The sequence below is a fragment of the Musa acuminata genome, chromosome BXJ3-10 (assembly GCF_036884655.1).
Source record: "Musa acuminata AAA Group cultivar baxijiao chromosome BXJ3-10, Cavendish_Baxijiao_AAA, whole genome shotgun sequence".
In the NCBI taxonomy this organism is placed as follows: domain Eukaryota; kingdom Viridiplantae; phylum Streptophyta; class Magnoliopsida; order Zingiberales; family Musaceae; genus Musa; species Musa acuminata.
Window position 1 is genome coordinate 22844197 of NC_088358.1, and position 26754 is coordinate 22870950.

A 26754-nucleotide genomic window follows, 5' to 3' on the forward strand; every position below is an offset into this window, starting at 1 on the left:
TCTAATGTGAACTATATCATTTATTTCTATCATCATCACTAAAGTTTAAGATTTTTTCGAAGAAAAATAATATATAGACTCGAAAATAAAAATCAATCCTAGCAGAAGCAAGTATTGAAATAAAGTATTAGATGTCATATCGAGAGTAACGCGCTCATGCATATAAAATCTAGTATATTTTGAAGATGTTAGATGACGAACCGAGTAAATATTTTGACTCTTTATAGCAAATATACCAAATCAAATCTCATCCTCGCCACTTACATTTGCAAAGAAAAAGAAAAAACATTGTGACAATGGCTGTATGAATGAGAAAGTATTGGTACAAGAGTTATGGGTTTGTATTTGAATACAAGTTACATTAGCTTGTAGTGGCCCTAGAGAACTGAAAATGAGATCCTTTATGCTCACACTACTCGTTCCCCAACTCTTCTTTTCCATAAAATCATGACATGCATTTTGGCTAATGACAGGGTTCATAAACTTGAGAGATCTATTCAACATATAATTTATATATAAATTGAATGGACAAAATCTTTGTCAAGGATGGTTCAAACTAAATTGTGAATTGTGATGGTTCGTTTAATGGAATAGATGAGGGTTTAGGATATGTTTTGCATGATTTGCTCGCCATATTATCTTTATTGGTGGTAGGTAAATATAATAAAAAGGCATTACGTCATATGAAGCGTCGTGGTGACCCAGGAGGGTTTGAATGCGGCTTCACGAAATGATGATATTTGGCGTATCGTTATAAAATCAAATTTTGAATTCATCGGACAAATTCAATGCAACTTCATTGTACCATGGACACTTCACAGTCCGGTCACTGACATTAAATATTTGTTACATAATTTCGAAGACTACAAGTTTATACATGTACATAAGAAGCAAACCAGGTGGCTATTCGGTTGGCCAATCACTCTGGAGTAATAAAATCTTCCTCGTTTTAAAAGGAGGGAGTGACCCATGGAATATTTTGTGCTCGTTGATTGGATATCCGAGAATAAATAAGTATTAGAAATTCTTATAAATTATTATTATTTTTTACTTTGGACAAAAAAAAAGACTTACATTACCCAAATCAAATCATCAGGCATATCACAAGAACGGCTTCCACGATGATATATTGTTCATATTTACGCGAAGAAATGACATAGGAATGCAACCACCGATTGGATTCAACTATCATCATGTCGTCAATTAGCGTACAATAACCTGTGGACCCGTAACATATTTCTTGTTTTATTCAAAGAAACACAACGACGACGACAATTTCTGCCACTTATTTATCGCCCCAACTAAGCAGATACATTGCAGCAGACTAAGACACAGACACCAAGGCGTGACGTGTGTTTAATTTGGTATAGTGCAGTAAACTCCGATTGCCTCGATGGCATCGATGGTAGAACCTTGACGTCCGAAGAAGCCTAGAATCTTACCCTCATCCTCTAGATTTAGGGAGAAATGACTGCCAATCGTATTGCCGGCGCTCACAGAATTGCCCTTGTTGGTCTCAAGGGTAAGTTGTGTTATGAAAACGTCTGTCGTCCACATCGTCTTGAAATATCCAGAGATGAAAGTGAAGTATTCGTCCTCCTCTAGAGTAATCTATACAAGCAATCAAAGATGTAGTTAAACCACCAAAAAATAGTTAGGGAATTCGCTAGTATCCTAGGAATAATTAATTGTAACCTTTGATCAATAAATACTAAACGCATGTTTTCAGCATTGACAGTAAGTACCTCATTGTACTGGGGTGCATCACCTCCGACGTGGATGGTCTTCTTCTTGCCGTCGACGGTGAAGGTGAAGTCAAACGCGAATACGGCATCGTTGTAATGAATTTTGACGTTGCTAATGTGATCCGCCTGTCTCATATTCCAGGTTTTGCCGCCGTTGCCACCCCATGGTCCTTGCTGGAGCACGCCCGCCTGCAACCGCACCGGCCGCCAGCAACGAAACCACCACCAAATTAGTACCATATATAGCAACAAAAGATATATATACAGGCAGGCATGCAAGCATGGCCTGCCCCAAATTAACACACAAGAAAATCTATGAAGATTGCAAGAAATGGAATCAAGCATCGCACCATTATCCGACTTGTATGAACTACTTCTGCGGAAGATATTAGTATGTAATGCAGGTATGAATGCGCTTGAAGAAGAAGAGCAACGAGTGGGGGTACTTATAGCCCTGCAGCCCTGAGTTTGGATAAGTATGAGGAGGCAGTGGCCCTTTTGCTTCGATGCCTGCCAACAGATCTCGCGCGTAGGTAAGCAAACAAACGTGAGTTTGGTGCGCGAGAACTGATGGATACACACGTTAATGCGTCATCCCTCCCGCAGTACATCAAGACATATAATCTAAAATGAGATCCTTCCTTCTCCCATGCATGAAACGTGAAACATGTTGTGTAGCAAAGATTACGTCTTCTCCTATATGAAACGTGAAACATGCGGAAACAAGTTACGAGGACTGCGAAGAGAGCCGGTGCATCGTACAGACAACCTTATCTCTTTCCATTGCCTGAGAGGGCGACCTCGAACCTCCACATGCTGCGCATCTCGAGCCTCAAACCTCGACTTCTCCTTGCCGTTTTGCATATGGACATGGCACTTCCGAAAACAATTGAGACTCCGCGTCCCACAGATCGAGATGAGCAGATTATGTCATGCGAGGTAGGATTCGGTAACATGGTTGGATATACTAATTTTACATTACATGAGATATGCATGCATATCCGACCAACTTACTTTCTCACAGCACAGTTTGGATGGGAATTCAACTTCGAAACTTAATCTTCCAAGCTGACCATGTGGCGTCCTTACAATGCGGCGATTAAATATAGACCGAGCAATTTTCTATTTTCTATTTTTTCTGAGACTCGTGATATAATAATTTAATGGTTGATATTGAAGGTGTATCCTATCAAAACATAGATGAACCACTAAAGATATGTATAATTTATTAAAAAATAGATATTAATGTGTTATGTAACCAATAGCGAGCTGGGAAAAGCTTGTGAACGTACACGGGAGGAGCACAAATTCTTCATCTCATTAACGACTCTTTTCCAACATATTCATTTGAAACATCATCATTTGTGGACACATTGTGATCATCCTATTCCTATCCCGAAGAATTATCATACATGATGGGGAAGAAGTAAACTTATATCTGATAGAAGATATGAGAGAGGCACACGTGGAATAACATCCTTGCTTCCTTATATCCTCAATCGATCTATGATTTGAGGATAAATCATGAATTTGCGTAACTGATCTGAGTATTTGATCGACGGAAATCTCTTCCTCAATCACCTCAATGAATAAAATTCATCCCTTTCACAATATATTACTCGATTCTACATGGTATCAGAGTACCTGTTGTCTCGAGCAAAACATTGACCATCCTCATCGTCCGGCGACTGTAATCCCTCTTCTCTACTGTTTTGCCACTACCGATTTTCTCTTCTGCTCGGCGATCCATCTCCTAAGCCCGATCTCTCACAATCTGTCGATTTCACTATTCTGTTTGACAATTCTTCTCAGACCGCAAAATCTTGCTCGGTGACTTATTATATTTACTGTCATTGCTGCGACTTCAGTCGCCGAAGGCCACTCTCCCCTTGAACGATCCAACGTCTCCCCTCTATCACTTCCATTCGACCCGTCGCCAGCGACCCTATACTCTTCCTCAGATCTATTGCTGCTCCTCATCATAACTCCTCACTACCGCTGCTCCTCCTCCTTCGGCGGCTACAATCCTCTGGTCATGACTAGACCTCCATTGAGTTCTTCAATAACGTCGAGAAGAAGCAGGTTGCACGGTAGGAGGCTGAGCGCTCCAAATTCCTTATTGCTCGTGCCAGTAGGAGAGACACATCGCCATCACCCAACTCTCCTAGGACGTCAAGTTCGCCAATGCTATCGAGAAGAAGCAGGTTGCACAGTAGGAGGTCGAGCGCTCCAAATCCCCCGTCGCCTCGATCCATCCTTAGGGCAGATTTGAGTGTTTCCATCATCGTCATATGCTTGGCTTGTCACATCAGCGGCGACGAATCCGCAACCATATGCTCCTGTGCCCGCGACCTCCTCGCTCGATATTCGCTAAATTAGTTCATATTCTAACCATGTCTTTTTCATCTTCCATTATTCTTTCCTCAAGAAACAATAGTTCTCCTCAACATAGAATACTTATATTCATCAATGCTGCAACTCTAATCCACTTCAAACTATTCAAAAGCGACAATTATTCATCTTGGCAAGCACAATTCTCTAATCTTGTTTTTGGATATGAACTATTAGGCTACATCGACGGCTCTCTCAGTTATTCACCAGAAAAAATCTAAATACCTAGAGAACCCATCCCAATATCAGTGGCTACGAAAAGAACGTCTTATTCTATAAGCAATTCAAGCCTCAATCACTAGCTTCAAAGTACCACTAATATCTTTGTACAATACTACGGTAGAAGCATTGTCAAAGTTACAAACCACCCTCGTCGATCGCTCTCGCATGCGTATGCTAACTCTCGTATCGATTATGATGAAAACAACACAAGAGGGAAGTATTATTATTGATTATATACAAGATATAAAAATTATTATAGATGACTTAGCTTTTATAAGTCATCCTCTATGTGATGAAGAAATTACTATTCATATTCTCAATGGCCTAGGAGACGAATATAAGAAACCGACATCAATAATTCATGTATGAGACTCACCGAAGTCATTTAAAGAACTGTATGATAAGTTGATTGATCATTAATAATATTTGAAAAAAGAAAAGAGATGACATTACCAACTATCATAGCTCAATTCAATCAAAAATATCAAAGAAAGAGCAATGAAAGCAATAATGATATCAACGAAGGATCGAAAAAGATGCCTTCTGGATACATGGTAATACGTAGAGCCATCATCTTCTATTACACTATCAATCCTTCAATCATGGTGATAACTTTAATCCAAATAGCTTTGTAAATAACTTGTACTAAAACTCTTAGCAGCTTTGGCACCTTAACGATCACAATCAATAGAAGGTCATCTGCTAGCTCTTTGACAAATTTGGGCATACATAGGAAATGATTATCGTCAAATAAGAGCCGTGGATTTCATCACGAAAGGCACACCAAGTAATGATAAGATATCAAAGTGGATTCGAGAACATTTCATTATTTATTGAAAGCAACACCGAATGACAAGGATAACAACGATGACGACAATCATGGCAAGAACCATAATAGTAATCGTTGCTTATTTATTACATCATTCCATAGATAGGAACACGAGCCAGTGCAAACACTTAGTTAGGCAACGAGAAGTGAATCCCAATAGCGTCAATGGCTGTACCAGCTCGCCCAAAGAAGCCCAGAATCCTACTCCCCTCCTCTAAAGTAAGGGAGAAAGAAGAGCCAGTCTTGTTACCGACACTTATGGATGCACCCTTGTTAGTATCAAGAGTAAGCAACATCACAATTGCATGTCGCTGATAATTGGATAATGCATGAAAGTATCCGGAGATAGAAGTGAAGTACTCGTCCTCCTCAAGGATTATCTGCAAAAAAGGATCAAGGATTTAACGAGAAACAAACAATGGGAAAAAGAAAACTAATATTGCAATGTATTTTCAAGAGAAATTGGTTTGACTACCAAACGTGTTGCTAGAAAACATTCATCTGGTTGAACCAGTTTATATGGTTGGACAAAGACACGAAGTTGATAAGTGTGTATTTATATACACATAGATGTATAGATGATATACCTCCTTGGAAGCGCCGGTGGTGGTTCCACGTTTGTAGGTGTGGGAATTACCGTTAAGAATGTAGGTAATCTCCAACCCCACAATGTTATCTCCGTAATAGATTCGAAGTTTGGTAATGTGGTCGGCTTGTCCCATATCCCACACATTCCCTCCGTTGCCACCCCATGGCCCCACCTTCACCATTCTCCCCTGCGTGCATCAGAATAAACACCACATGTCATCCATCCATCCATCTATGTTGTAGTATACGAGCAAGTGTAGTTGAAGAAGTCAGAAAAGGGATGGAATTTTGAAGACTAACAACGCCACTCACCATATTAGCAGCAACTGAGAATAATGAATGGACGCGCACACTCCCTTGGCGGCAGAAGATGCTATTGCAGGACTTGGTGCTGGGAAGGGCATCGGATGAGGGTATTTATAGCCCACCATTCTAGTTTGGATAAGTATGAGCTGATGTACACATCAACGAAGAATTGCACCCCCCACCACCACCGTCCTAAAATCTCACGGAAACGTGAAACATGCATATTCCGTGCTCTTCCTTTTTTTTATTGCTTGCATGCAGTGTAATTAATTGTTTGCTAGGAACGAGATGCGAGGACTTCCGACGGAGTCGGTGAGTAAATATGATAATCTTGAACACGGCGGCCGGATGGTTGAGCCCGACAGCACCACTATCTCCTTCCATTGCCTCAGACGACGACCTCCATCTGCATCTTGTCCTTGTGGATAACCTCCAATTATAAGGAAACATGGATTTGGTGGTCGGCCGCCTCGTCTCCTTCCTTCAGATGAGAAAGGACGGGCTCCATTGTCCACGGCCTGCCTGCTTAGTGCTTAGAGCCTCTAACTTCTTCGTCTCGTACTTGTCATGACAGAAGCATGCCCATTATTGTCACCAAGGTGAGGTGTGGTTAGGAAAATTATCTATCAAGTATAATCAAATAACTTTGATTGTTTCTTTTTGACACCTCTAATATTGTTTTGAACATACAAATGCTAATCGATAAAGAATTGTTTTTAAATATAATTTTCAGTTATCTAAGGAATATGAATCCTATTATTAAATGGCGAGGAGCCTGATCTCCTGACTTGATAATATTTTGGTTCACTCTAATGTGAACTATATCATTTATTTCTATCATCATCACTAAAGTTTAAGATTTTTTCGAAGAAAAATAATATATAGACTCGAAAATAAAAATCAATCCTAGCAGAAGCAAGTATTGAAATAAAGTATTAGATGTCATATCGAGAGTAACGCGCTCATGCATATAAAATCTAGTATATTTTGAAGATGTTAGATGACGAACCGAGTAAATATTTTGACTCTTTATAGCAAATATACCAAATCAAATCTCATCCTCGCCACTTACATTTGCAAAGAAAAAGAAAAAACATTGTGACAATGGCTGTATGAATGAGAAAGTATTGGTACAAGAGTTATGGGTTTGTATTTGAATACAAGTTACATTAGCTTGTAGTGGCCCTAGAGAACTGAAAATGAGATCCTTTATGCTCACACTACTCGTTCCCCAACTCTTCTTTTCCATAAAATCATGACATGCATTTTGGCTAATGACAGGGTTCATAAACTTGAGAGATCTATTCAACATATAATTTATATATAAATTGAATGGACAAAATCTTTGTCAAGGATGGTTCAAACTAAATTGTGAATTGTGATGGTTCGTTTAATGGAATAGATGAGGGTTTAGGATATGTTTTGCATGATTTGCTCGCCATATTATCTTTATTGGTGGTAGGTAAATATAATAAAAAGGCATTACGTCATATGAAGCGTCGTGGTGACCCAGGAGGGTTTGAATGCGGCTTCACGAAATGATGATATTTGGCGTATCGTTATAAAATCAAATTTTGAATTCATCGGACAAATTCAATGCAACTTCATTGTACCATGGACACTTCACAGTCCGGTCACTGACATTAAATATTTGTTACATAATTTCGAAGACTACAAGTTTATACATGTACATAAGAAGCAAACCAGGTGGCTATTCGGTTGGCCAATCACTCTGGAGTAATAAAATCTTCCTCGTTTTAAAAGGAGGGAGTGACCCATGGAATATTTTGTGCTCGTTGATTGGATATCCGAGAATAAATAAGTATTAGAAATTCTTATAAATTATTATTATTTTTTACTTTGGACAAAAAAAAAGACTTACATTACCCAAATCAAATCATCAGGCATATCACAAGAACGGCTTCCACGATGATATATTGTTCATATTTACGCGAAGAAATGACATAGGAATGCAACCACCGATTGGATTCAACTATCATCATGTCGTCAATTAGCGTACAATAACCTGTGGACCCGTAACATATTTCTTGTTTTATTCAAAGAAACACAACGACGACGACAATTTCTGCCACTTATTTATCGCCCCAACTAAGCAGATACATTGCAGCAGACTAAGACACAGACACCAAGGCGTGACGTGTGTTTAATTTGGTATAGTGCAGTAAACTCCGATTGCCTCGATGGCATCGATGGTAGAACCTTGACGTCCGAAGAAGCCTAGAATCTTACCCTCATCCTCTAGATTTAGGGAGAAATGACTGCCAATCGTATTGCCGGCGCTCACAGAATTGCCCTTGTTGGTCTCAAGGGTAAGTTGTGTTATGAAAACGTCTGTCGTCCACATCGTCTTGAAATATCCAGAGATGAAAGTGAAGTATTCGTCCTCCTCTAGAGTAATCTATACAAGCAATCAAAGATGTAGTTAAACCACCAAAAAATAGTTAGGGAATTCGCTAGTATCCTAGGAATAATTAATTGTAACCTTTGATCAATAAATACTAAACGCATGTTTTCAGCATTGACAGTAAGTACCTCATTGTACTGGGGTGCATCACCTCCGACGTGGATGGTCTTCTTCTTGCCGTCGACGGTGAAGGTGAAGTCAAACGCGAATACGGCATCGTTGTAATGAATTTTGACGTTGCTAATGTGATCCGCCTGTCTCATATTCCAGGTTTTGCCGCCGTTGCCACCCCATGGTCCTTGCTGGAGCACGCCCGCCTGCAACCGCACCGGCCGCCAGCAACGAAACCACCACCAAATTAGTACCATATATAGCAACAAAAGATATATATACAGGCAGGCATGCAAGCATGGCCTGCCCCAAATTAACACACAAGAAAATCTATGAAGATTGCAAGAAATGGAATCAAGCATCGCACCATTATCCGACTTGTATGAACTACTTCTGCGGAAGATATTAGTATGTAATGCAGGTATGAATGCGCTTGAAGAAGAAGAGCAACGAGTGGGGGTACTTATAGCCCTGCAGCCCTGAGTTTGGATAAGTATGAGGAGGCAGTGGCCCTTTTGCTTCGATGCCTGCCAACAGATCTCGCGCGTAGGTAAGCAAACAAACGTGAGTTTGGTGCGCGAGAACTGATGGATACACACGTTAATGCGTCATCCCTCCCGCAGTACATCAAGACATATAATCTAAAATGAGATCCTTCCTTCTCCCATGCATGAAACGTGAAACATGTTGTGTAGCAAAGATTACGTCTTCTCCTATATGAAACGTGAAACATGCGGAAACAAGTTACGAGGACTGCGAAGAGAGCCGGTGCATCGTACAGACAACCTTATCTCTTTCCATTGCCTGAGAGGGCGACCTCGAACCTCCACATGCTGCGCATCTCGAGCCTCAAACCTCGACTTCTCCTTGCCGTTTTGCATATGGACATGGCACTTCCGAAAACAATTGAGACTCCGCGTCCCACAGATCGAGATGAGCAGATTATGTCATGCGAGGTAGGATTCGGTAACATGGTTGGATATACTAATTTTACATTACATGAGATATGCATGCATATCCGACCAACTTACTTTCTCACAGCACAGTTTGGATGGGAATTCAACTTCGAAACTTAATCTTCCAAGCTGACCATGTGGCGTCCTTACAATGCGGCGATTAAATATAGACCGAGCAATTTTCTATTTTCTATTTTTTCTGAGACTCGTGATATAATAATTTAATGGTTGATATTGAAGGTGTATCCTATCAAAACATAGATGAACCACTAAAGATATGTATAATTTATTAAAAAATAGATATTAATGTGTTATGTAACCAATAGCGAGCTGGGAAAAGCTTGTGAACGTACACGGGAGGAGCACAAATTCTTCATCTCATTAACGACTCTTTTCCAACATATTCATTTGAAACATCATCATTTGTGGACACATTGTGATCATCCTATTCCTATCCCGAAGAATTATCATACATGATGGGGAAGAAGTAAACTTATATCTGATAGAAGATATGAGAGAGGCACACGTGGAATAACATCCTTGCTTCCTTATATCCTCAATCGATCTATGATTTGAGGATAAATCATGAATTTGCGTAACTGATCTGAGTATTTGATCGACGGAAATCTCTTCCTCAATCACCTCAATGAATAAAATTCATCCCTTTCACAATATATTACTCGATTCTACATGGTATCAGAGTACCTGTTGTCTCGAGCAAAACATTGACCATCCTCATCGTCCGGCGACTGTAATCCCTCTTCTCTACTGTTTTGCCACTACCGATTTTCTCTTCTGCTCGGCGATCCATCTCCTAAGCCCGATCTCTCACAATCTGTCGATTTCACTATTCTGTTTGACAATTCTTCTCAGACCGCAAAATCTTGCTCGGTGACTTATTATATTTACTGTCATTGCTGCGACTTCAGTCGCCGAAGGCCACTCTCCCCTTGAACGATCCAACGTCTCCCCTCTATCACTTCCATTCGACCCGTCGCCAGCGACCCTATACTCTTCCTCAGATCTATTGCTGCTCCTCATCATAACTCCTCACTACCGCTGCTCCTCCTCCTTCGGCGGCTACAATCCTCTGGTCATGACTAGACCTCCATTGAGTTCTTCAATAACGTCGAGAAGAAGCAGGTTGCACGGTAGGAGGCTGAGCGCTCCAAATTCCTTATTGCTCGTGCCAGTAGGAGAGACACATCGCCATCACCCAACTCTCCTAGGACGTCAAGTTCGCCAATGCTATCGAGAAGAAGCAGGTTGCACAGTAGGAGGTCGAGCGCTCCAAATCCCCCGTCGCCTCGATCCATCCTTAGGGCAGATTTGAGTGTTTCCATCATCGTCATATGCTTGGCTTGTCACATCAGCGGCGACGAATCCGCAACCATATGCTCCTGTGCCCGCGACCTCCTCGCTCGATATTCGCTAAATTAGTTCATATTCTAACCATGTCTTTTTCATCTTCCATTATTCTTTCCTCAAGAAACAATAGTTCTCCTCAACATAGAATACTTATATTCATCAATGCTGCAACTCTAATCCACTTCAAACTATTCAAAAGCGACAATTATTCATCTTGGCAAGCACAATTCTCTAATCTTGTTTTTGGATATGAACTATTAGGCTACATCGACGGCTCTCTCAGTTATTCACCAGAAAAAATCTAAATACCTAGAGAACCCATCCCAATATCAGTGGCTACGAAAAGAACGTCTTATTCTATAAGCAATTCAAGCCTCAATCACTAGCTTCAAAGTACCACTAATATCTTTGTACAATACTACGGTAGAAGCATTGTCAAAGTTACAAACCACCCTCGTCGATCGCTCTCGCATGCGTATGCTAACTCTCGTATCGATTATGATGAAAACAACACAAGAGGGAAGTATTATTATTGATTATATACAAGATATAAAAATTATTATAGATGACTTAGCTTTTATAAGTCATCCTCTATGTGATGAAGAAATTACTATTCATATTCTCAATGGCCTAGGAGACGAATATAAGAAACCGACATCAATAATTCATGTATGAGACTCACCGAAGTCATTTAAAGAACTGTATGATAAGTTGATTGATCATTAATAATATTTGAAAAAAGAAAAGAGATGACATTACCAACTATCATAGCTCAATTCAATCAAAAATATCAAAGAAAGAGCAATGAAAGCAATAATGATATCAACGAAGGATCGAAAAAGATGCCTTCTGGATACATGGTAATACGTAGAGCCATCATCTTCTATTACACTATCAATCCTTCAATCATGGTGATAACTTTAATCCAAATAGCTTTGTAAATAACTTGTACTAAAACTCTTAGCAGCTTTGGCACCTTAACGATCACAATCAATAGAAGGTCATCTGCTAGCTCTTTGACAAATTTGGGCATACATAGGAAATGATTATCGTCAAATAAGAGCCGTGGATTTCATCACGAAAGGCACACCAAGTAATGATAAGATATCAAAGTGGATTCGAGAACATTTCATTATTTATTGAAAGCAACACCGAATGACAAGGATAACAACGATGACGACAATCATGGCAAGAACCATAATAGTAATCGTTGCTTATTTATTACATCATTCCATAGATAGGAACACGAGCCAGTGCAAACACTTAGTTAGGCAACGAGAAGTGAATCCCAATAGCGTCAATGGCTGTACCAGCTCGCCCAAAGAAGCCCAGAATCCTACTCCCCTCCTCTAAAGTAAGGGAGAAAGAAGAGCCAGTCTTGTTACCGACACTTATGGATGCACCCTTGTTAGTATCAAGAGTAAGCAACATCACAATTGCATGTCGCTGATAATTGGATAATGCATGAAAGTATCCGGAGATAGAAGTGAAGTACTCGTCCTCCTCAAGGATTATCTGCAAAAAAGGATCAAGGATTTAACGAGAAACAAACAATGGGAAAAAGAAAACTAATATTGCAATGTATTTTCAAGAGAAATTGGTTTGACTACCAAACGTGTTGCTAGAAAACATTCATCTGGTTGAACCAGTTTATATGGTTGGACAAAGACACGAAGTTGATAAGTGTGTATTTATATACACATAGATGTATAGATGATATACCTCCTTGGAAGCGCCGGTGGTGGTTCCACGTTTGTAGGTGTGGGAATTACCGTTAAGAATGTAGGTAATCTCCAACCCCACAATGTTATCTCCGTAATAGATTCGAAGTTTGGTAATGTGGTCGGCTTGTCCCATATCCCACACATTCCCTCCGTTGCCACCCCATGGCCCCACCTTCACCATTCTCCCCTGCGTGCATCAGAATAAACACCACATGTCATCCATCCATCCATCTATGTTGTAGTATACGAGCAAGTGTAGTTGAAGAAGTCAGAAAAGGGATGGAATTTTGAAGACTAACAACGCCACTCACCATATTAGCAGCAACTGAGAATAATGAATGGACGCGCACACTCCCTTGGCGGCAGAAGATGCTATTGCAGGACTTGGTGCTGGGAAGGGCATCGGATGAGGGTATTTATAGCCCACCATTCTAGTTTGGATAAGTATGAGCTGATGTACACATCAACGAAGAATTGCACCCCCCACCACCACCGTCCTAAAATCTCACGGAAACGTGAAACATGCATATTCCGTGCTCTTCCTTTTTTTTATTGCTTGCATGCAGTGTAATTAATTGTTTGCTAGGAACGAGATGCGAGGACTTCCGACGGAGTCGGTGAGTAAATATGATAATCTTGAACACGGCGGCCGGATGGTTGAGCCCGACAGCACCACTATCTCCTTCCATTGCCTCAGACGACGACCTCCATCTGCATCTTGTCCTTGTGGATAACCTCCAATTATAAGGAAACATGGATTTGGTGGTCGGCCGCCTCGTCTCCTTCCTTCAGATGAGAAAGGACGGGCTCCATTGTCCACGGCCTGCCTGCTTAGTGCTTAGAGCCTCTAACTTCTTCGTCTCGTACTTGTCATGACAGAAGCATGCCCATTATTGTCACCAAGGTGAGGTGTGGTTAGGAAAATTATCTATCAAGTATAATCAAATAACTTTGATTGTTTCTTTTTGACACCTCTAATATTGTTTTGAACATACAAATGCTAATCGATAAAGAATTGTTTTTAAATATAATTTTCAGTTATCTAAGGAATATGAATCCTATTATTAAATGGCGAGGAGCCTGATCTCCTGACTTGATAATATTTTGGTTCACTCTAATGTGAACTATATCATTTATTTCTATCATCATCACTAAAGTTTAAGATTTTTTCGAAGAAAAATAATATATAGACTCGAAAATAAAAATCAATCCTAGCAGAAGCAAGTATTGAAATAAAGTATTAGATGTCATATCGAGAGTAACGCGCTCATGCATATAAAATCTAGTATATTTTGAAGATGTTAGATGACGAACCGAGTAAATATTTTGACTCTTTATAGCAAATATACCAAATCAAATCTCATCCTCGCCACTTACATTTGCAAAGAAAAAGAAAAAACATTGTGACAATGGCTGTATGAATGAGAAAGTATTGGTACAAGAGTTATGGGTTTGTATTTGAATACAAGTTACATTAGCTTGTAGTGGCCCTAGAGAACTGAAAATGAGATCCTTTATGCTCACACTACTCGTTCCCCAACTCTTCTTTTCCATAAAATCATGACATGCATTTTGGCTAATGACAGGGTTCATAAACTTGAGAGATCTATTCAACATATAATTTATATATAAATTGAATGGACAAAATCTTTGTCAAGGATGGTTCAAACTAAATTGTGAATTGTGATGGTTCGTTTAATGGAATAGATGAGGGTTTAGGATATGTTTTGCATGATTTGCTCGCCATATTATCTTTATTGGTGGTAGGTAAATATAATAAAAAGGCATTACGTCATATGAAGCGTCGTGGTGACCCAGGAGGGTTTGAATGCGGCTTCACGAAATGATGATATTTGGCGTATCGTTATAAAATCAAATTTTGAATTCATCGGACAAATTCAATGCAACTTCATTGTACCATGGACACTTCACAGTCCGGTCACTGACATTAAATATTTGTTACATAATTTCGAAGACTACAAGTTTATACATGTACATAAGAAGCAAACCAGGTGGCTATTCGGTTGGCCAATCACTCTGGAGTAATAAAATCTTCCTCGTTTTAAAAGGAGGGAGTGACCCATGGAATATTTTGTGCTCGTTGATTGGATATCCGAGAATAAATAAGTATTAGAAATTCTTATAAATTATTATTATTTTTTACTTTGGACAAAAAAAAAGACTTACATTACCCAAATCAAATCATCAGGCATATCACAAGAACGGCTTCCACGATGATATATTGTTCATATTTACGCGAAGAAATGACATAGGAATGCAACCACCGATTGGATTCAACTATCATCATGTCGTCAATTAGCGTACAATAACCTGTGGACCCGTAACATATTTCTTGTTTTATTCAAAGAAACACAACGACGACGACAATTTCTGCCACTTATTTATCGCCCCAACTAAGCAGATACATTGCAGCAGACTAAGACACAGACACCAAGGCGTGACGTGTGTTTAATTTGGTATAGTGCAGTAAACTCCGATTGCCTCGATGGCATCGATGGTAGAACCTTGACGTCCGAAGAAGCCTAGAATCTTACCCTCATCCTCTAGATTTAGGGAGAAATGACTGCCAATCGTATTGCCGGCGCTCACAGAATTGCCCTTGTTGGTCTCAAGGGTAAGTTGTGTTATGAAAACGTCTGTCGTCCACATCGTCTTGAAATATCCAGAGATGAAAGTGAAGTATTCGTCCTCCTCTAGAGTAATCTATACAAGCAATCAAAGATGTAGTTAAACCACCAAAAAATAGTTAGGGAATTCGCTAGTATCCTAGGAATAATTAATTGTAACCTTTGATCAATAAATACTAAACGCATGTTTTCAGCATTGACAGTAAGTACCTCATTGTACTGGGGTGCATCACCTCCGACGTGGATGGTCTTCTTCTTGCCGTCGACGGTGAAGGTGAAGTCAAACGCGAATACGGCATCGTTGTAATGAATTTTGACGTTGCTAATGTGATCCGCCTGTCTCATATTCCAGGTTTTGCCGCCGTTGCCACCCCATGGTCCTTGCTGGAGCACGCCCGCCTGCAACCGCACCGGCCGCCAGCAACGAAACCACCACCAAATTAGTACCATATATAGCAACAAAAGATATATATACAGGCAGGCATGCAAGCATGGCCTGCCCCAAATTAACACACAAGAAAATCTATGAAGATTGCAAGAAATGGAATCAAGCATCGCACCATTATCCGACTTGTATGAACTACTTCTGCGGAAGATATTAGTATGTAATGCAGGTATGAATGCGCTTGAAGAAGAAGAGCAACGAGTGGGGGTACTTATAGCCCTGCAGCCCTGAGTTTGGATAAGTATGAGGAGGCAGTGGCCCTTTTGCTTCGATGCCTGCCAACAGATCTCGCGCGTAGGTAAGCAAACAAACGTGAGTTTGGTGCGCGAGAACTGATGGATACACACGTTAATGCGTCATCCCTCCCGCAGTACATCAAGACATATAATCTAAAATGAGATCCTTCCTTCTCCCATGCATGAAACGTGAAACATGTTGTGTAGCAAAGATTACGTCTTCTCCTATATGAAACGTGAAACATGCGGAAACAAGTTACGAGGACTGCGAAGAGAGCCGGTGCATCGTACAGACAACCTTATCTCTTTCCATTGCCTGAGAGGGCGACCTCGAACCTCCACATGCTGCGCATCTCGAGCCTCAAACCTCGACTTCTCCTTGCCGTTTTGCATATGGACATGGCACTTCCGAAAACAATTGAGACTCCGCGTCCCACAGATCGAGATGAGCAGATTATGTCATGCGAGGTAGGATTCGGTAACATGGTTGGATATACTAATTTTACATTACATGAGATATGCATGCATATCCGACCAACTTACTTTCTCACAGCACAGTTTGGATGGGAATTCAACTTCGAAACTTAATCTTCCAAGCTGACCATGTGGCGTCCTTACAATGCGGCGATTAAATATAGACCGAGCAATTTTCTATTTTCTATTTTTTCTGAGACTCGTGATATAATAATTTAATGGTTGATATTGAAGGTGTATCCTATCAAAACATAGATGAACCACTAAAGATATGTATAATTTATTAAAAAATAGATATTAATGTGTTATGTAACCAATAGCGAGCTGGGAAAAGCTTGTGAACGTACACGGGAGGAGCACAAATTCTTCATCTCATTAACGACTCTTTTCCAACATATTCATTTGAAACATCATCATTTGTGGACACATTGTGATCATCCTATTCCTATCCCGAAGAATTATCATACATGATGGGGAAGAAGTAAACTTATATCTGATAGAAGATATGAGAGAGGCACACGTGGAATAACATCCTTGCTTCCTTATATCCTCAATCGATCTATGATTTGAGGATAAATCATGAATTTGCGTAACTGATCTGAGTATTTGATCGACGGAAATCTCTTCCTCAATCACCTCAATGAATAAAATTCATCCCTTTCACAATATATTACTCGATTCTACATGGTATCAGAGTACCTGTTGTCTCGAGCAAAACATTGACCATCCTCATCGTCCGGCGACTGTAATCCCTCTTCTCTACTGTTTTGCCACTACCGATTTTCTCTTCTGCTCGGCGATCCATCTCCTAAGCCCGATCTCTCACAATCTGTCGATTTCACTATTCTGTTTGACAATTCTTCTCAGACCGCAAAATCTTGCTCGGTGACTTATTATATTTACTGTCATTGCTGCGACTTCAGTCGCCGAAGGCCACTCTCCCCTTGAACGATCCAACGTCTCCCCTCTATCACTTCCATTCGACCCGTCGCCAGCGACCCTATACTCTTCCTCAGATCTATTGCTGCTCCTCATCATAACTCCTCACTACCGCTGCTCCTCCTCCTTCGGCGGCTACAATCCTCTGGTCATGACTAGACCTCCATTGAGTTCTTCAATAACGTCGAGAAGAAGCAGGTTGCACGGTAGGAGGCTGAGCGCTCCAAATTCCTTATTGCTCGTGCCAGTAGGAGAGACACATCGCCATCACCCAACTCTCCTAGGACGTCAAGTTCGCCAATGCTATCGAGAAGAAGCAGGTTGCACAGTAGGAGGTCGAGCGCTCCAAATCCCCCGTCGCCTCGATCCATCCTTAGGGCAGATTTGAGTGTTTCCATCATCGTCATATGCTTGGCTTGTCACATCAGCGGCGACGAATCCGCAACCATATGCTCCTGTGCCCGCGACCTCCTCGCTCGATATTCGCTAAATTAGTTCATATTCTAACCATGTCTTTTTCATCTTCCATTATTCTTTCCTCAAGAAACAATAGTTCTCCTCAACATAGAATACTTATATTCATCAATGCTGCAACTCTAATCCACTTCAAACTATTCAAAAGCGACAATTATTCATCTTGGCAAGCACAATTCTCTAATCTTGTTTTTGGATATGAACTATTAGGCTACATCGACGGCTCTCTCAGTTATTCACCAGAAAAAATCTAAATACCTAGAGAACCCATCCCAATATCAGTGGCTACGAAAAGAACGTCTTATTCTATAAGCAATTCAAGCCTCAATCACTAGCTTCAAAGTACCACTAATATCTTTGTACAATACTACGGTAGAAGCATTGTCAAAGTTACAAATCACCCTCGTCAATCGCTCTCGCACGCGTATGCTAACTCTCGTATCGACAAAATAACCTGTGGACCCGTAACATATTTCTTGTTTTATTCAAAGAAACACAACGACGACGACAATTTCTGCCACTTATTTATCGCCCCAACTAAGCAGATACATTGCAGCAGACTAAGACACAGACACCAAGGCGTGACGTGTGTTTAATTTGGTATAGTGCAGTAAACTCCGATTGCCTCGATGGCATCGATGGTAGAACCTTGACGTCCGAAGAAGCCTAGAATCTTACCCTCATCCTCTAGATTTAGGGAGAAATGACTGCCAATCGTATTGCCGGCGCTCACAGAATTGCCCTTGTTGGTCTCAAGGGTAAGTTGTGTTATGAAAACGTCTGTCGTCCACATCGTCTTGAAATATCCAGAGATGAAAGTGAAGTATTCGTCCTCCTCTAGAGTAATCTATACAAGCAATCAAAGATGTAGTTAAACCACCAAAAAATAGTTAGGGAATTCGCTAGTATCCTAGGAATAATTAATTGTAACCTTTGATCAATAAATACTAAACGCATGTTTTCAGCATTGACAGTAAGTACCTCATTGTACTGGGGTGCATCACCTCCGACGTGGATGGTCTTCTTCTTGCCGTCGACGGTGAAGGTGAAGTCAAACGCGAATACGGCATCGTTGTAATGAATTTTGACGTTGCTAATGTGATCCGCCTGTCTCATATTCCAGGTTTTGCCGCCGTTGCCACCCCATGGTCCTTGCTGGAGCACGCCCGCCTGCAACCGCACCGGCCGCCAGCAACGAAACCACCACCAAATTAGTACCATATATAGCAACAAAAGATATATATACAGGCAGGCATGCAAGCATGGCCTGCCCCAAATTAACACACAAGAAAATCTATGAAGATTGCAAGAAATGGAATCAAGCATCGCACCATTATCCGACTTGTATGAACTACTTCTGCGGAAGATATTAGTATGTAATGCAGGTATGAATGCGCTTGAAGAAGAAGAGCAACGAGTGGGGGTACTTATAGCCCTGCAGCCCTGAGTTTGGATAAGTATGAGGAGGCAGTGGCCCTTTTGCTTCGATGCCTGCCAACAGATCTCGCGCGTAGGTAAGCAAACAAACGTGAGTTTGGTGCGCGAGAACTGATGGATACACACGTTAATGCGTCATCCCTCCCGCAGTACATCAAGACATATAATCTAAAATGAGATCCTTCCTTCTCCCATGCATGAAACGTGAAACATGTTGTGTAGCAAAGATTACGTCTTCTCCTATATGAAACGTGAAACATGCGGAAACAAGTTACGAGGACTGCGAAGAGAGCCGGTGCATCGTACAGACAACCTTATCTCTTTCCATTGCCTGAGAGGGCGACCTCGAACCTCCACATGCTGCGCATCTCGAGCCTCAAACCTCGACTTCTCCTTGCCGTTTTGCATATGGACATGGCACTTCCGAAAACAATTGAGACTCCGCGTCCCACAGATCGAGATGAGCAGATTATGTCATGCGAGGTAGGATTCGGTAACATGGTTGGATATACTAATTTTACATTACATGAGATATGCATGCATATCCGACCAACTTACTTTCTCACAGCACAGTTTGGATGGGAATTCAACTTCGAAACTTAATCTTCCAAGCTGACCATGTGGCGTCCTTACAATGCGGCGATTAAATATAGACCGAGCAATTTTCTATTTTCTATTTTTTCTGAGACTCGTGATATAATAATTTAATGGTTGATATTGAAGGTGTATCCTATCAAAACATAGATGAACCACTAAAGATATGTATAATTTATTAAAAAATAGATATTAATGTGTTATGTAACCAATAGCGAGCTGGGAAAAGCTTGTGAACGTACACGGGAGGAGCACAAATTCTTCATCTCATTAACGACTCTTTTCCAACATATTCATTTGAAACATCATCATTTGTGGACACATTGTGATCATCCTATTCCTATCCCGAAGAATTATCATACATGATGGGGAAGAAGTAAACTTATATCTGATAGAAGATATGAGAGAGGCACACGTGGAATAACATCCTTGCTTCCTTATATCCTCAATCGATCTATGATTTGAGGATAAATCATGAATTTGCGTAACTGATCTGAGTATTTGATCGACGGAAATCTCTTCCTCAATCACCTCAATGAATAAAATTCATCCCTTTCACAATATATTACTCGATTCTACATGGTATCAGAGTACCTGTTGTCTCGAGCAAAACATTGACCATCCTCATCGTCCGGCGACTGTAATCCCTCTTCTCTACTGTTTTGCCACTACCGATTTTCTCTTCTGCTCGGCGATCCATCTCCTAAGCCCGATCTCTCACAATCTGTCGATTTCACTATTCTGTTTGACAATTCTTCTCAGACCGCAAAATCTTGCTCGGTGACTTATTATATTTACTGTCATTGCTGCGACTTCAGTCGCCGAAGGCCACTCTCCCCTTGAACGATCCAACGTCTCCCCTCTATCACTTCCATTCGACCCGTCGCCAGCGACCCTATACTCTTCCTCAGATCTATTGCTGCTCCTCATCATAACTCCTCACTACCGCTGCTCCTCCTCCTTCGGCGGCTACAATCCTCTGGTCATGACTAGACCTCCATTGAGTTCTTCAATAACGTCGAGAAGAAGCAGGTTGCACGGTAGGAGGCTGAGCGCTCCAAATTCCTTATTGCTCGTGCCAGTAGGAGAGACACATCGCCATCACCCAACTCTCCTAGGACGTCAAGTTCGCCAATGCTATCGAGAAGAAGCAGGTTGCACAGTAGGAGGTCGAGCGCTCCAAATCCCCCGTCGCCTCGATCCATCCTTAGGGCAGATTTGAGTGTTTCCATCATCGTCATATGCTTGGCTTGTCACATCAGCGGCGACGAATCCGCAACCATATGCTCCTGTGCCCGCGACCTCCTCGCTCGATATTCGCTAAATTAGTTCATATTCTAACCATGTCTTTTTCATCTTCCATTATTCTTTCCTCAAGAAACAATAGTTCTCCTCAACATAGAATACTTATATTCATCAATGCTGCAACTCTAATCCACTTCAAACTATTCAAAAGCGACAATTATTCATCTTGGCAAGCACAATTCTCTAATCTTGTTTTTGGATATGAACTATTAGGCTACATCGACGGCTCTCTCAGTTATTCACCAGAAAAAATCTAAATACCTAGAGAACCCATCCCAATATCAGTGGCTACGAAAAGAACGTCTTATTCTATAAGCAATTCAAGCCTCAATCACTAGCTTCAAAGTACCACTAATATCTTTGTACAATACTACGGTAGAAGCATTGTCAAAGTTACAAACCACCCTCGTCGATCGCTCTCGCATGCGTATGCTAACTCTCGTATCGATTATGATGAAAACAACACAAGAGGGAAGTATTATTATTGATTATATACAAGATATAAAAATTATTATAGATGACTTAGCTTTTATAAGTCATCCTCTATGTGATGAAGAAATTACTATTCATATTCTCAATGGCCTAGGAGACGAATATAAGAAACCGACATCAATAATTCATGTATGAGACTCACCGAAGTCATTTAAAGAACTGTATGATAAGTTGATTGATCATTAATAATATTTGAAAAAAGAAAAGAGATGACATTACCAACTATCATAGCTCAATTCAATCAAAAATATCAAAGAAAGAGCAATGAAAGCAATAATGATATCAACGAAGGATCGAAAAAGATGCCTTCTGGATACATGGTAATACGTAGAGCCATCATCTTCTATTACACTATCAATCCTTCAATCATGGTGATAACTTTAATCCAAATAGCTTTGTAAATAACTTGTACTAAAACTCTTAGCAGCTTTGGCACCTTAACGATCACAATCAATAGAAGGTCATCTGCTAGCTCTTTGACAAATTTGGGCATACATAGGAAATGATTATCGTCAAATAAGAGCCGTGGATTTCATCACGAAAGGCACACCAAGTAATGATAAGATATCAAAGTGGATTCGAGAACATTTCATTATTTATTGAAAGCAACACCGAATGACAAGGATAACAACGATGACGACAATCATGGCAAGAACCATAATAGTAATCGTTGCTTATTTATTACATCATTCCATAGATAGGAACACGAGCCAGTGCAAACACTTAGTTAGGCAACGAGAAGTGAATCCCAATAGCGTCAATGGCTGTACCAGCTCGCCCAAAGAAGCCCAGAATCCTACTCCCCTCCTCTAAAGTAAGGGAGAAAGAAGAGCCAGTCTTGTTACCGACACTTATGGATGCACCCTTGTTAGTATCAAGAGTAAGCAACATCACAATTGCATGTCGCTGATAATTGGATAATGCATGAAAGTATCCGGAGATAGAAGTGAAGTACTCGTCCTCCTCAAGGATTATCTGCAAAAAAGGATCAAGGATTTAACGAGAAACAAACAATGGGAAAAAGAAAACTAATATTGCAATGTATTTTCAAGAGAAATTGGTTTGACTACCAAACGTGTTGCTAGAAAACATTCATCTGGTTGAACCAGTTTATATGGTTGGACAAAGACACGAAGTTGATAAGTGTGTATTTATATACACATAGATGTATAGATGATATACCTCCTTGGAAGCGCCGGTGGTGGTTCCACGTTTGTAGGTGTGGGAATTACCGTTAAGAATGTAGGTAATCTCCAACCCCACAATGTTATCTCCGTAATAGATTCGAAGTTTGGTAATGTGGTCGGCTTGTCCCATATCCCACACATTCCCTCCGTTGCCACCCCATGGCCCCACCTTCACCATTCTCCCCTGCGTGCATCAGAATAAACACCACATGTCATCCATCCATCCATCTATGTTGTAGTATACGAGCAAGTGTAGTTGAAGAAGTCAGAAAAGGGATGGAATTTTGAAGACTAACAACGCCACTCACCATATTAGCAGCAACTGAGAATAATGAATGGACGCGCACACTCCCTTGGCGGCAGAAGATGCTATTGCAGGACTTGGTGCTGGGAAGGGCATCGGATGAGGGTATTTATAGCCCACCATTCTAGTTTGGATAAGTATGAGCTGATGTACACATCAACGAAGAATTGCACCCCCCACCACCACCGTCCTAAAATCTCACGGAAACGTGAAACATGCATATTCCGTGCTCTTCCTTTTTTTTATTGCTTGCATGCAGTGTAATTAATTGTTTGCTAGGAACGAGATGCGAGGACTTCCGACGGAGTCGGTGAGTAAATATGATAATCTTGAACACGGCGGCCGGATGGTTGAGCCCGACAGCACCACTATCTCCTTCCATTGCCTCAGACGACGACCTCCATCTGCATCTTGTCCTTGTGGATAACCTCCAATTATAAGGAAACATGGATTTGGTGGTCGGCCGCCTCGTCTCCTTCCTTCAGATGAGAAAGGACGGGCTCCATTGTCCACGGCCTGCCTGCTTAGTGCTTAGAGCCTCTAACTTCTTCGTCTCGTACTTGTCATGACAGAAGCATGCCCATTATTGTCACCAAGGTGAGGTGTGGTTAGGAAAATTATCTATCAAGTATAATCAAATAACTTTGATTGTTTCTTTTTGACACCTCTAATATTGTTTTGAACATACAAATGCTAATCGATAAAGAATTGTTTTTAAATATAATTTTCAGTTATCTAAGGAATATGAATCCTATTATTAAATGGCGAGGAGCCTGATCTCCTGACTTGATAATATTTTGGTTCACTCTAATGTGAACTATATCATTTATTTCTATCATCATCACTAAAGTTTAAGATTTTTTCGAAGAAAAATAATATATAGACTCGAAAATAAAAATCAATCCTAGCAGAAGCAAGTATTGAAATAAAGTATTAGATGTCATATCGAGAGTAACGCGCTCATGCATATAAAATCTAGTATATTTTGAAGATGTTAGATGACGAACCGAGTAAATATTTTGACTCTTTATAGCAAATATACCAAATCAAATCTCATCCTCGCCACTTACATTTGCAAAGAAAAAGAAAAAACATTGTGACAATGGCTGTATGAATGAGAAAGTATTGGTACAAGAGTTATGGGTTTGTATTTGAATACAAGTTACATTAGCTTGTAGTGGCCCTAGAGAACTGAAAATGAGATCCTTTATGCTCACACTACTCGTTCCCCAACTCTTCTTTTCCATAAAATCATGACATGCATTTTGGCTAATGACAGGGTTCATAAACTTGAGAGATCTATTCAACATATAATTTATATATAAATTGAATGGACAAAATCTTTGTCAAGGATGGTTCAAACTAAATTGTGAATTGTGATGGTTCGTTTAATGGAATAGATGAGGGTTTAGGATATGTTTTGCATGATTTGCTCGCCATATTATCTTTATTGGTGGTAGGTAAATATAATAAAAAGGCATTACGTCATATGAAGCGTCGTGGTGACCCAGGAGGGTTTGAATGCGGCTTCACGAAATGATGATATTTGGCGTATCGTTATAAAATCAAATTTTGAATTCATCGGACAAATTCAATGCAACTTCATTGTACCATGGACACTTCACAGTCCGGTCACTGACATTAAATATTTGTTACATAATTTCGAAGACTACAAGTTTATACATGTACATAAGAAGCAAACCAGGTGGCTATTCGGTTGGCCAATCACTCTGGAGTAATAAAATCTTCCTCGTTTTAAAAGGAGGGAGTGACCCATGGAATATTTTGTGCTCGTTGATTGGATATCCGAGAATAAATAAGTATTAGAAATTCTTATAAATTATTATTATTTTTTACTTTGGACAAAAAAAAAGACTTACATTACCCAAATCAAATCATCAGGCATATCACAAGAACGGCTTCCACGATGATATATTGTTCATATTTACGCGAAGAAATGACATAGGAATGCAACCACCGATTGGATTCAACTATCATCATGTCGTCAATTAGCGTACAATAACCTGTGGACCCGTAACATATTTCTTGTTTTATTCAAAGAAACACAACGACGACGACAATTTCTGCCACTTATTTATCGCCCCAACTAAGCAGATACATTGCAGCAGACTAAGACACAGACACCAAGGCGTGACGTGTGTTTAATTTGGTATAGTGCAGTAAACTCCGATTGCCTCGATGGCATCGATGGTAGAACCTTGACGTCCGAAGAAGCCTAGAATCTTACCCTCATCCTCTAGATTTAGGGAGAAATGACTGCCAATCGTATTGCCGGCGCTCACAGAATTGCCCTTGTTGGTCTCAAGGGTAAGTTGTGTTATGAAAACGTCTGTCGTCCACATCGTCTTGAAATATCCAGAGATGAAAGTGAAGTATTCGTCCTCCTCTAGAGTAATCTATACAAGCAATCAAAGATGTAGTTAAACCACCAAAAAATAGTTAGGGAATTCGCTAGTATCCTAGGAATAATTAATTGTAACCTTTGATCAATAAATACTAAACGCATGTTTTCAGCATTGACAGTAAGTACCTCATTGTACTGGGGTGCATCACCTCCGACGTGGATGGTCTTCTTCTTGCCGTCGACGGTGAAGGTGAAGTCAAACGCGAATACGGCATCGTTGTAATGAATTTTGACGTTGCTAATGTGATCCGCCTGTCTCATATTCCAGGTTTTGCCGCCGTTGCCACCCCATGGTCCTTGCTGGAGCACGCCCGCCTGCAACCGCACCGGCCGCCAGCAACGAAACCACCACCAAATTAGTACCATATATAGCAACAAAAGATATATATACAGGCAGGCATGCAAGCATGGCCTGCCCCAAATTAACACACAAGAAAATCTATGAAGATTGCAAGAAATGGAATCAAGCATCGCACCATTATCCGACTTGTATGAACTACTTCTGCGGAAGATATTAGTATGTAATGCAGGTATGAATGCGCTTGAAGAAGAAGAGCAACGAGTGGGGGTACTTATAGCCCTGCAGCCCTGAGTTTGGATAAGTATGAGGAGGCAGTGGCCCTTTTGCTTCGATGCCTGCCAACAGATCTCGCGCGTAGGTAAGCAAACAAACGTGAGTTTGGTGCGCGAGAACTGATGGATACACACGTTAATGCGTCATCCCTCCCGCAGTACATCAAGACATATAATCTAAAATGAGATCCTTCCTTCTCCCATGCATGAAACGTGAAACATGTTGTGTAGCAAAGATTACGTCTTCTCCTATATGAAACGTGAAACATGCGGAAACAAGTTACGAGGACTGCGAAGAGAGCCGGTGCATCGTACAGACAACCTTATCTCTTTCCATTGCCTGAGAGGGCGACCTCGAACCTCCACATGCTGCGCATCTCGAGCCTCAAACCTCGACTTCTCCTTGCCGTTTTGCATATGGACATGGCACTTCCGAAAACAATTGAGACTCCGCGTCCCACAGATCGAGATGAGCAGATTATGTCATGCGAGGTAGGATTCGGTAACATGGTTGGATATACTAATTTTACATTACATGAGATATGCATGCATATCC

At 40.7% G+C, this 26754-nt stretch overlaps 8 long non-coding RNA genes across 8 annotated transcripts; all 8 read right to left on the reverse strand.

The window, feature by feature from the left end:
• Positions 1 to 1221: 1221 nt before the first annotated feature.
• Positions 1222 to 2252, reverse strand: LOC135650811 (uncharacterized). The gene is made up of 2 exons (XR_010501633.1): positions 1746 to 2252; positions 1222 to 1611 (listed from the first exon to the last, which is right to left on the reverse strand). It is a non-coding gene; the product is annotated as an uncharacterized LOC135650811 (long non-coding RNA).
• A 2917-nt stretch (positions 2253 to 5169) lies between these two features.
• LOC135650997 (uncharacterized) lies at positions 5170 to 5958 on the reverse strand. The gene is made up of 2 exons (XR_010501704.1): positions 5775 to 5958; positions 5170 to 5567 (listed from the first exon to the last, which is right to left on the reverse strand). It is a non-coding gene; the product is annotated as an uncharacterized LOC135650997 (long non-coding RNA).
• Positions 5959 to 8110: 2152 nt separating this feature from the next.
• On the reverse strand, positions 8111 to 9141 carry LOC135650810 (uncharacterized). The gene is made up of 2 exons (XR_010501632.1): positions 8635 to 9141; positions 8111 to 8500 (listed from the first exon to the last, which is right to left on the reverse strand). It is a non-coding gene; the product is annotated as an uncharacterized LOC135650810 (long non-coding RNA).
• A 2917-nt stretch (positions 9142 to 12058) lies between these two features.
• Positions 12059 to 12847, reverse strand: LOC135650996 (uncharacterized). The gene is made up of 2 exons (XR_010501703.1): positions 12664 to 12847; positions 12059 to 12456 (listed from the first exon to the last, which is right to left on the reverse strand). It is a non-coding gene; the product is annotated as an uncharacterized LOC135650996 (long non-coding RNA).
• Positions 12848 to 14999: 2152 nt separating this feature from the next.
• On the reverse strand, positions 15000 to 16030 carry LOC135650808 (uncharacterized). The gene is made up of 2 exons (XR_010501630.1): positions 15524 to 16030; positions 15000 to 15389 (listed from the first exon to the last, which is right to left on the reverse strand). It is a non-coding gene; the product is annotated as an uncharacterized LOC135650808 (long non-coding RNA).
• A 2308-nt stretch (positions 16031 to 18338) lies between these two features.
• Positions 18339 to 19369, reverse strand: LOC135650837 (uncharacterized). Its single transcript, XR_010501643.1, has 2 exons — positions 18863 to 19369; positions 18339 to 18728 (listed from the first exon to the last, which is right to left on the reverse strand). It is a non-coding gene; the product is annotated as an uncharacterized LOC135650837 (long non-coding RNA).
• Positions 19370 to 22286: 2917 nt separating this feature from the next.
• LOC135650995 (uncharacterized) lies at positions 22287 to 23075 on the reverse strand. The gene is made up of 2 exons (XR_010501702.1): positions 22892 to 23075; positions 22287 to 22684 (listed from the first exon to the last, which is right to left on the reverse strand). It is a non-coding gene; the product is annotated as an uncharacterized LOC135650995 (long non-coding RNA).
• A 2152-nt stretch (positions 23076 to 25227) lies between these two features.
• On the reverse strand, positions 25228 to 26258 carry LOC135650809 (uncharacterized). Its single transcript, XR_010501631.1, has 2 exons — positions 25752 to 26258; positions 25228 to 25617 (listed from the first exon to the last, which is right to left on the reverse strand). It is a non-coding gene; the product is annotated as an uncharacterized LOC135650809 (long non-coding RNA).
• Positions 26259 to 26754: the final 496 nt, after the last annotated feature.